General features: G+C 36.5%; 2 non-coding genes across 2 annotated transcripts; both read right to left on the reverse strand.

The window, feature by feature from the left end:
• Window positions 1-4381: 4381 nt before the first annotated feature.
• On the reverse strand, window positions 4382-4545 carry LOC114133701 (U1 spliceosomal RNA). Its single transcript, XR_003593242.1, has one exon. It is a non-coding gene; the product is annotated as a U1 spliceosomal RNA (small nuclear RNA).
• A 2421-nt stretch (window positions 4546-6966) lies between these two features.
• On the reverse strand, window positions 6967-7129 carry LOC114133700 (U1 spliceosomal RNA). The gene has a single exon (XR_003593241.1). It is a non-coding gene; the product is annotated as a U1 spliceosomal RNA (small nuclear RNA).
• Between the last annotated feature and the right edge of the window lie 1138 nt (window positions 7130-8267).

Genomic DNA, 8267 nt, shown 5'->3' on the forward strand with positions numbered 1-8267 from the left:
CTTCCAGCTCCTTTATCAGACCACAAGCTTATTTTAATTGAAAAAAATAAATTAAACCAGTGCGGAAAAAATAAAATTACAGCTTACTGGAAACTCAACTCTTCACTGTTAGAAAACAAAACAGTAGAAGAAAGCATTAAACAAATAATTATAAAGTATTGGAATACAGCTTGCAATCAGAAGGAATTCAGTAAAAATTGGGAACTCCTAAAATATGAACTTCGAAAAATGTTTATGAAAACTGGAGCTGAGATTGCTAAAAGAAAAAGGAAAGTAGAATCAGAAGTAATAAAAGAAATTATCTTATTGAACAATGTTCTGCCAGAAAATTTATCTGAAGAACAAAAGATTAGATTAAACCATTTACAACTGAACCTGGACAATATTTACATTTCCAAAGCTAAAGGAGCGTACATCAGATCGAGACAGAAATGGTTAGAAGGAGGAAAAAACTCTTCTTATTTTTTTAGATTAGAAAAAAGACACCAAATATCTAACAGTATTATGAAACTTCAAATCAATAATAATATCTGTGAAGACCCTGTTCAAATCTCATCTTACTGTGAAACGTTTTTCCAAGAACTTTATCAGTCAAGATGTTCTGATGAAACTGTCACACAATTTATTAACTCTCTGAATAAAATGCAACAAATTAGTAAAAAATAGTAAAGAACAATGTGATTCCTTGATTACACTTGAAGACATCCAAAAGTCCATCAATAAATTAAAACTAAATAAATCACCAGGTACTGATGGCCTCAATGCAGAATTTTATAAAAAGTTCTCAGAACAGCTATTGCCATTTTTACATCAAGTTTATCTTGAAAGTTTGGATTCTGGATCACTTCCACCAACAATGACCCAAGGTCTGATTACACTGATCCCTAAACCACAAAAAGACAAGCTTCTTCTAGATAACTGGCGACCAATTACATTACTACAAAATGACTATAAAATTATTGCAGGTTGTATTGCTACAAAAATTAAGAATACTCTTGAAGAAGTGGTTGATGAAACTCAGTCTGGATTCATACCAGGTAGACATATAACTAATAATATTAGGCTTATCTTGGATCTGCTAGATTACTCAGATTTAATAGAGGGGGACGGTCTCATATTGTTTCTAGATTTTTTTAAAGCCTTTGACACAGTTGAACATACATTTTTATTTAAAGCATTAGAAGTATTTGGATACGCACAAATCTTAATTAAAAGTTGTCAAATGTTATATAGGAATTGAAATGCATCCGTAAAATTATCACATGGCTGCTCTAAAAGATTTTATTTGAAAAGAGGTCTCAGTCCAGTCTCCCCATATCTATTCATTCTGGCCATGCAAATTCTTTCAGTTAAAATCAAGGAACAAATTACAGGAATTAATGTTGCAAACAGAAACATCATAATTTCCCAGCTTGCCGATGACACTGCACTTTTTTTAAAGAATAAATGTGAAATAAAAAACTCTATTGAAATCATCAACACCTTCTCCAAAGCTTCTGGTTTAACTCTAAATCCAAATAAATGTGAATTACTTTCCATTAAATCTAATTTAAAAGGCACATTCCTCAATATTCCTATAAAAGACAAAGTTAAATATCTTGGAATCACAATAATTAAAGATCAAAATATAAGGTCAATAGACAATTTTAACCCCATAATTAAAATTGTTGAACAAAGATTTAATCTATGGCTCCAGCGAGATCTCTCTCTTTTAGGACGTTCATTATTAGTCAAAGCTGAAGGCATTTCTAGACTCGTTTATCCGGCCCTTGCTCTTGATGTTCCCAAACAAATCAGTACCAATATTAATAAAATAAACTTTAATTTTATATGGAAAAAGAAACGCCATCTTATCAAAAAAAATATTCTAATGAATAAAGTTGAAAAAGGTGGAATTGAAGCCCTTTATTTCACATCTTTAAACAATTCATTTAAAATTAAATATTTAAAAAATCTTTTAAAAAACCCAAATTCTATATGGAATGCTATTCCCATTTACAACTTTGACAAAATTGGAGGATTACCCTTTCTTCTTAGGTGCAATTACAGTATACCCAAAATACCCCTAAAACTATCTACGTTTCATAAACAAATGCTCTTAAGCTGGTCACTTTTGTACAAACACAATTTTTCTCCCCACAAATACTATATCTGGAATAATGAAGACATTAAATACAAAAATAAGACAATCTTTTATAGAAAATGGTTTGATAGGGGAATATTACTTGTAAGCCAATTATTAAATCCAAATGGTCATTTATTGTCTTATTCTGATTTTATGTTACATTTCCAATTTCCTGTCACCCCTAAAGAAAATGCTGTGGTGTTTGAAACAATCCCCAGTGGGTCATTAAAGCTTTTATCATCTTTACCTCCAGATCCAATTCACTCAGTGCCAAATTTTGATCCAAACTCCATTTATGTTGATTATGATTGCCCTTTTTTAAGTAAGAAAACAACCAACAAAATGTTAAGAAAGATTCTATTACGAGATGTTGTTTTTTCACCAGCTTGTATATTTTATTGGTCCAGCATTTTTGAAAATATAAATTGGAAGTGGACTTGGATACTTCTAAAAAAAATACTTAATAAACAATAAAGTAAGAGAAATTTCTTAAAAAATTATTCACAATGTTTATCCTGTTAAAGCATTTTTGATAAAAAGATATAAATGGGATTTGGACCCTATGTGTACTTTTTGTAAAAATAATGAGGAAAAGCTTGTTCATCTTTTTTGGGATTGTAATTATACCAAAATATTCTGGAGAGATATGTCAATTTTTTTTCATCAAAAAAATCTCAATATTACTTTAACAAATAAGGATATTTTGTTTGGGATGGAGAAATGTGAACTTGTCAAAACAGAATTTTTATATGTTGTCAACTTTTTTATTATTTATGGTAAATATCATATTCACACCTCCAAACATTTACAACAAAAACCTAATTTCCAGATTTTATTATCTTCTATTAATATCTATTTAGAATCCTTAAAAATCAGCTCAAATGCTAAAGCCATTCAAATTATTACTGCCCTTAAAGAACTGCAACCCTCGAGCACCGATTTGATTTTGACATTGTAAAATAATTGTTCTATGTTCTGTAAAGCCCGTTTATGTTGTATCTGTTTGTAACTATTATTGTTTTATGTTGTTCACATATGTTCTTTGTTTGCAATAAATAAAAATAAAAAAAAAGTAAATGGAGCCTGTTTACTTCCGTAAATCCAGCATCAAAATGTCTGAGTCGTCTGAGGTTGTTTCAACCGTTCTAATAGAGAGAAAGATCAACGTTATTTTCGTCTTTCGCAGATAGTTGGTCAGAAGGGAGTTCATTTTAAAAAACTTATGGAAAAATGAGGAGAAATGTGGATCAACAATCTATCGCTAAAAACATGGAAAAATATGGAAACTACCGCCAGAGTTTCCAACGCCCACCTTCTAACAGGTAACGATCGCATCGTTTAAATTGTACTTTCAGATATTTTATTGGACAGTTACTTAGAAGGACAACCACTCTTATGTAAGGTAAGATATATTATGTTTACGGCCTAGCGTGGTAGTCCCCAGAGTGCTAATGTTGTTAGCAGCTAGCTCAGTGCCGAGTCCCGGACAGAAAAAAATAATGTTTATTCAGTTGGACTTTTATGCTAAAAAAAAAAAAAGGTAAATAAATAAAAAATAACCTACCCAGCTATACAGTCGCAGTGAGCTGTGACTGTTCCCCCACATGGTTCCTGTCTGGCTACGGACTATATTCGTGTGACACAGAACATCCGGGTTTCTGCAGATCACTGAATGGTTGACCTACATTCGACCTGAATCCAGCAACAACTCAGCATTAACGTACAACTCCAGCATGAATTTGGCTTTACAGAAGCTAACTGAATTATTTACCGGGAGATCCAAGCTCATATAAATAACATAGGTAATATCTAGTTTGTTGTTAGCAATAGCATTGTTATCATAGACTAATTACCTAAAATAGTACAACTCACTACTCACCCGGCAGAAACAGCCATGTAATGTTTCTTTTGATCCTAAATGGTTGACCCAACTTGAAACAAAATAATTTTATGCTCCAGGTTTCTGAAATCTTTCATCTGCAGCTCCAGATAGTGAGTTATGTGGATCTCCTCGGCACCAGGTAGTAAATCCTCAAGGTTATAAGAGAAGTCTTATAAGGTCCATAAGATCTGTTCCGTTATCGTACTCGCTGTGATCCATTTTGCTCTGTTTTGAACCAGAAAAATCCATTTCAGGGTCACGAAGCGGGGAGTCCAAAGCTTTTCTTTTGTTAGCTACATTGTATCCATAATGTGTCAGAAATGATCCCAGAAAGGCGCAGATTTACATGTTAATATTCCTCATTAACAGTGAATCAGGGGAGAGCGCGAACGCAGTCCCCCACTACCAGAAATTATGCAGTCGAGATTCCCACATTTGGGGAATTCGCAGGGGTCAGCACAACCGGAGTGCAATGGCTGAGCCTCACCCTGGGTGAACCACCTTCATGATCATGGTATCTCCCCTGCCAGGTAAGTATGAGTTGCTCGTCTCTCACGCCGGGATGTCTTTCACAGACATACCCGCATGACTCACGGTGCCACAACACTTTGTTAGCTTTAAAGCAAATACATAGCTGGGTGACTAGCTAAAAGATTCTGGGATAACCGGGCTATAGAAACCAGGAGAAATGTAGATTTAATGTTCAAAATAAGGATTGATTACCCATAATGCAGCGCTGTTAGCTAAGAAACAACTGACATATTTTCACTGTTTAAACATCTTCCAACGCCTCAAAAACCAGACATAAGGAGTCATATAAACGTTACCGTGTTACTAACAACTACTTTATAAACAGAACACAAACATTTTATTGGTTTTTCTTTTACTTACAGTTCAACCACTTCGAGCTGCTGCCACCTGCTGTTCATAAGGAGAAACTGCATTCATTAGTGGGGATAAAGAAGAGACCAGACTGATTCAATGCAAAGGTACACAATAACTGACTGTTTCCCTAAATTTGTTTCTTGTCAACAGGAGACAAAATCAGTCACAAAATAAGTATGTATGCTATTCTTCCTACTGATTTAGACTAATATGCCTTTCAAGTATTCACTGCCTTATACTGAGTTACAAAAACATCTAGAATTTGAGGTATGGATTATTTAAACTGCAAACTATTTAATATAATAGATGCTAATAATTATAATAATTATTCTTAACCAACTAAATGATAACATTTACCTATAGCTAGGTGTTTTGCTCTATTCACAAATTGTTGATATTGGGATTCTATGAATATGATTTATAGGTAAAGAGTCGAAGGAAAATTTCCACGTTGATAGACTAAATAGTTTCATCTTATTTTTTCCTATATGTAAGACTCTATCAATACAATGTCTCTCAAAATAATATACATGGAACCGTAAAAACAAAAATGTGAATTTTTGCTTATATCAGTTTAACAACTCTGGTTGTAACAACCTGGGCTGTTATTCTGCTGTATACCTAATTAATTTGTTTGTTCTTCCTGTAACTGATGGAGATATATAAATATTACTGTATTTATAACGTATTGTCATTTAATTAGCTCTACATCTGTAAGAAAATGAAACAAATATGGTGCTTTATAAGATAATTTATTTTTTACGCTGCCAGTAATGCCGAAATTAATGGTAAATAATAAAGACTTTGTGGTATTCTGATTCAGTAATGTAATTAGATTAGTTGTGTTACCACCCCCACACCACTAGAGGCAGTAGCAAGCCCGAAAAGATGCGACTAAGGAGCAGATTTAGAAGTACACGGAAAGCTATTTATCCATCCATCTTCTTCCGCTTATCGGGGGTCGGGTCGCGGGGGGTAGCAGCTTCAGAAGGGAGGCCCAGACTTCCCTCTCCCCGGCCACTTCTTCCAGCTCCTCTGGGGGAATCCCGAGGCGTTCCCAGGCCAGCCGAGAAACATAGTCCCTCCAGCGTGTCCTGGGTCTTCCCCGGGGCCTCCTCCCGGTGGGACATGAACACCTCACCAGGGAGGCGTCCAGGAGGCATCCTGACCAGATGCTCCTCAACTGGCTCCTCTCGATGTGAAGGAGCAGCGGCTCTACTCTGAGTCCCTCCCGGATGACTGAGCTTCTCACCCTATCTCTAAGGGAGAGCTCAGACACCCTACGGAGAAAACCCATTTCGGCCGCTTGTATCCTCGATCTCGTTCTTTTGGTCATGACCCAAAGCTCATGACCATAGATGAGGGTGGGAACGTAGATCGACCGGTAAATCGAGAGCTTCGCTCTTTGGCTCAGCTCTCTCTTCACCACGACGGACCGGAGATGCTGCCAATCCGCCTGTCGATCACCTGCTTCCTTCTTCCCTCATTCGTGAACAAGATCCCAAGATACTTGAACTCCTCCACTTGGGGCAGGACACCACCTCCATCCCAGACCATGGCCTCTGATTTGGAGGCACTGATCCTCATTCCAGTAGCTTTAGCTATTTATTTCAGTCTTTAATATCATGTATAAATTGATTCAGACAGCATCACATAATTTATCATTTGACATTAGTACCAGGGGAGAGCGCGAACGCAGTCCCCCACTACCATAAATACCATAAGCTAGTTAGCATAGCCACAAATGGCTGTGGATAAACGGTTTCACTGTAACTGTAAGATGTTTTTCTGTTAGCAAATTTAGCAGGACAAACATGAGTGATTGACAGCGTTAAGCCCCACCTCCTGGCTCTGATTGGTTGTTTATACTGGAAGCACTGGGAGTAGGTGGAGCAGCTGGATTATTTCAGATTATGTCTCATATTTACAGTGGCGTATTACAGCAAATAAAGGTTGAAATAATCAAAATAGGAGTAGTTAATTTCCACTCATTTCAAGAATAATCTCAAATCTTTGAGAAAAACTGAAATATTTGACTTTTAAAACAAAGAAATTTATCATTTGACATCAGTACCAGGGGAGAGCGCGAACGCAGTCCCCCACTACCATAAATTTTGCAGCTGAGATTCTCCCATGTGGAGAATTCACAGAGGTCAGATCGCCGCAGTGCAATGGCTGATCCTCACCCTGGGCGATCCACCTACAGGATCATGGAGTCGCCCCTGCCAGGTAAGTATGCCGTTCATTCCTCTGGCTGACGATTAGCAACTTCACACATCTGGTTCTGACTCACGGTGGGAAATTAAATATTCGCTGAGTCACTTTAGGATTTAACATTTAACTAAACACAGTCGGATCTGGAGAGAAAAAATAAAAAATATGAAAAATTCAAAATAAGAAACTGAGAAATTTTAAAATTGTATACTTTCAAGCTTCAAAATGTTTTATTGTTACTTGGGACATTTTAAAACATGGCATTGCACAGTTATACAGAATTTTTAAAAACTTTTCTTTTAATAAATACAACTCTAGAATTGTTGTATTCTATTGTTGTATCTTATTAAACTAAAATAAGATAAGAACAAGGAAATATAAAAAAAAATCTCTGTATGTTTAAAAGTTGAGCAGGACCGCGGTGAGTCCTTACGACAGGGGAGCCCAAACTTTTTGAGACCAAGATCTACTTTCTCTCTCGTCAGCCGGCTGAGATCTACCTCATGACACGAAGACATAAAAATGGTAAATTAAACATCGACATATAGACAGTTTGTGATATTCTGGGGTTGGAAAGAACAAGCAGAGGGAATGTGGAGACGAAGTCCTTTTAATGGTGGAACGCAGTATTGAGGAAGAATGTATTAAAACTTTGAACAAAACGTTTGGCTCGTCTCTTCCTTAACACAGCCGGGTTCTTCTCGGCGAGCAGCGGCCAGCTGTAAAACGAAACTAAAAAGGCGTGTTGAGGTCACAGATCACAGAGTTTAATTCATACAAAGCAATGAACAACAAAGCTGCAGAGATACAGAGATATGCATTTTCTCATAAAAATAAAATAAAAACACACCAGGGGAAGACAAACGAACACAAACACACAGACAGACAAAGGCGCCCAACGTGGAGAGAAAAAAGATGGAAAAAACTCTCTCTCTCTCTCTTTACACTTCGTTTTAAACAAAAGGGGTGTTTCCGTATTTTAATCTATGCAACGAAGGCGTTCCGCTGTTCAACCAATCAGAGACCTGTTTTCGGCCCCAGAAAAACCCCGGAAACTCCCCTATACAGCTCAGAGGTCTGGTTTTTATCTCAGTAAGAGGGCCACTTCGTGCTCATCTCTGTCTGGCACGGGGAGAGGCGCCAAGAAGTCTCTTGCCCCCT

Source organism: Xiphophorus couchianus, chromosome 18 (genome assembly GCF_001444195.1).
Source record: "Xiphophorus couchianus chromosome 18, X_couchianus-1.0, whole genome shotgun sequence".
NCBI lineage: Eukaryota > Metazoa > Chordata > Actinopteri > Cyprinodontiformes > Poeciliidae > Xiphophorus > Xiphophorus couchianus.